Here is a 3,617-nt window from a genome sequence, read left to right as displayed (position 1 = left end):
AATTTCGAGACATGGGCCCCCACGGACGAATTTTTAATTAATTTCGGGATTTTTATTAAAAATGTAGTATTTTCTTATAGAATTGATTCCTATAAATTTTAATGATTGTATCGAATTATTTTTGGTTAGATTCGAGCCAATCAAAGTTGGATAATCAAAGAAAGGGCCTTTTAGTGGATTAAATTAGAGCAAATTGAGGTAAGTCTCTTGTCTAATCTTGTGAGGGGGAAATTACCCAATAGGTAATTAAAGTAATAATTGTTGCTAATTGTGGGGGCTACATACGCACGAGGTGACGAGAGTCCGTACGTAGCTACTATTAATGCTAAAGTCCAGGTAGTTTAGGACTCAAAGCATGAATTACTTGTGTAAATTGTATTCTTTGTTTAATTAATATATATATATTGTGAATTCTTAGGGAAAAATATTAAAAGATGAAAATCTCATATGCTTAAATTTTCTGTTTAAATTAATTAATTGTTAAGAGAAATTTGTTCATCCTCTCGAATTGATCTTAATAAATATACTCTCTTTCCGTAGGTACATAAGAAAATGTCCTCCTTTCTTGTGGAGCGGGCCGAACGCCTCGGCAGGATAGATGCATCTATGGATCGTGCCGCACGTCCCTCGGGAATGTACACGAAACTCTGGATCGGGCCGTACGACCTCGGCAGAAATCGGGCTTAATAATAATAATAATTACACGATACTTGGACAGTTTATTGCAGCTTGTAAAGCTATTTGATAAATTGGATTTTTTATTGAAATTGAAGGATTTAATTAATAGATTGGAAATTGTTGCATTTGAAGAATTTTTATTATTTTTGCTAATTGAATAAAATTATTATTAACTTTGTGAATCATGCTGATTTGAATAATTATAATTTATTCCATTTATTATTGTTGACCCTTAGTGAGTGTCAAAGTCGGTCATCTCGTCTCTACCACTTCGAGATTAGGATTGATACTTACCGGGTACACATTTTTTACGTACTCATGCTACACTTGCTGCACTTTTTGTGCAGGATCTGAGACAGATACTAATGGAGGACCTATCATCGCACATCCTCGTTATCAAGGGGTGTAGTGGTGAGCTGCCTTTCTGAGCTGTCCTGCAGCTACTAGTGCCTCTTCTTGTATTTTTAATTCTGTCTATTTTCATTTCAGACAGTATTTGGAGTTTTGTATAATCTACTATATGCTCATACACTTGTAACACCATGTCTTGGCACACACATTGGTAGAATTTGGTGTCTTATTATTTTTCTTGGATTTAAATTTTATCGATATATGTTTAATTTATTAGTTGGCTTGCCTAGCTGTAGTGTTGGGCGCCATCACGACCTATAGGTGAAATTGGGTCGTGACAATATGGTATCAGAGCACTAGGTTCACGTAGGTCTCACAAGTTATGAACAGACCTAATAGTCTTGTGGATCGGTACAGAGACGTCTGTACTTATCTTCGAAAGGCTATAGGGTGTTAGGAAATTACCTTTCTTCATATTCCATCGTGCAATTGATGTAGTTCTAAATATCCTTCTCTTATTCTCTCTCAGATGGTGAGAACACGCTCTAATGAGGTTCCAGACCAGGGAGGAGCTACTCCCCCAGTTGCTAGAGGCCGAGGCAGAGGCCGAGGGAGGGCTCCAGCCTGTGGTAGAGGGTGAGGACATCCCACGACTGTTCCAGTTATGCCGCCAGTGGGTCCAGCAGAGAATCCCATTACTGAGGAGCAGGGTGAGGTGTCCGTGGCAAAGCCAGCTCCGGTGGGTTTCACATCTGCACCGGGATTTCTGGATGTCATGGGTCGTATGATAAGGTTCATGGACAATATGACTCAGGCCGGTTTATTTCCGGCAGACCCAGCCACATCTCAGGAGGGCGGGGGAGCACAAACTCTGACCGTACAGGCTCATGGATAGGCAGCTGCTGTATATCAGACCCAGGGTTCGCTACCCGTGGGTGGAGCCCAGCCAGTGGCAGCAGCTACACCTGAGCCCAGGCCAGCCGTAGCCGCTGATCCTCAGAAACTATTGGACAGATGGACTAGACTACACCCTCTTGTCTTTGGGGGTGAGCAACATGAGGATCCCCAGAATTTCATTGATCGGTGCAAGGATAGATTGTACAACATGAGGATATTGGAGTCTCATGGGGTAGACTTTGCTACTTTTCAGCTAGAGGGCAGAGCCCGTAGATGGTGGCAGTCTTATGTTCTTGGCAGACCAGCAGATTCTCCTCCCATGACTTGGGATAGGTTCACCCGTATCTTACTGGACAGGTATATTCCACCCTCTTAGAGGGAAGAGTTGTGGTTTTAGTTAGAGCAACTCCAGCAGGGTCAGATGTTAGTGATCGATTATGAGGCAAGCTTCTCTGAGTTATCTCGCCATGCACTTATGATACTCCCTACTGAGGCGGAGAGAGCACAGAGGTTTGTAGCTGGTTTACATACTAGCATTCAGGCCACTATGGCTCGAGAGGTTAAGATAGATACTTCTTATGAGCTAGTCGTGGAGATAGTCCGGAGGATTGAGGGTGTACGTCAGCATAGCCGAGAGTAGGTTACTAGATATAAGCAGTTTAGGTATTCTGAAGAGTTCAGAGGTGCTCCATCTGGGGGCAAAGGTCAGTCCAGCAGGCCCCCATATCCAGCACCACCGCCTCCTCGAGGTGCTCCAGTGCGACCCTATCTCAGTGCTATACCAGAGAGTTCTTATCGCCCCCCAGCTATTCAGGGTCCTTCCAGTGGGTATTCAGGTCCCCAGGGCCAAACACTTAGTCAGCAGCCCATCGCACCGAAGAGTTGTTACGAGTGCAGGGACCCCAGTCACATGCGGAGATTCTGCCCCAGACTGCAGTGTAGACCAGTGCAGCAGGGTCAGCAGCCTATGATTACTGCACCAGTTGCTCCACCAGTAGTCCGACCACCAAGAGGTGGAGGACAGATGGGTAGGGGTTATCCTACAAGTGGAGGTCAGCCAGGCAGAGGCCAGCCAGTTGGCGCTCCAGCTCGGTTCTATGCTTTTTCGGCTAGACCAGATGCAGAGGCCTCAGATGCCGTGATTACAGGTATTATTTCTATTTGCAGCAAAGATGCCTCAGTATTATTTGATCCAAGATCTACGTATTCATATGTGTCATCTCTATTTGCTCTATTCCTGGGTGTTTCTCGTGAGTCCTTGAGTACTCTTGTTTATGTGTCCACTCCTGTGGGCGATTCTGTTGTTATGAACCGGATCTACCGGTCCTGTATTATTACATTTTGTGGTTATGAAACTAGAGCAAATATCCTATTGCTTGAGATGATCGATTTTGAAATTATTCTGGGCATGGACTGGTTATCTCCATATCATACTATTCTAGATTGTCATGCCAAGACTGTTACCTTGGCTATTCCAGCATTGCCTAAGCTGGAGTGGAAGGGTTCATCTGTTAGTTCATTTAATCAAGTTATTTCTTTTATAAAGGCTCAACACATGGTTGAGAAAGGTTGTTTGGTTTATCTAGCCTATGTTCGGGATACTACTGCAGAGACCCCGGTTATTGTTCGAGACCGAGGATCGAGGCCATGATCGAACCACGATCGAGGCCGAGGATCGAGGCCATGATCGA

The sequence above is a fragment of the Nicotiana tabacum genome, chromosome 2, assembly GCF_000715075.1.
Source record: "Nicotiana tabacum cultivar K326 chromosome 2, ASM71507v2, whole genome shotgun sequence".
Classification (NCBI taxonomy): Eukaryota; Viridiplantae; Streptophyta; class Magnoliopsida; order Solanales; family Solanaceae; genus Nicotiana; species Nicotiana tabacum.
The sequence above is the reverse complement of the archived record's forward strand: the minus strand, read 5'-3'. Positions refer to the sequence as shown.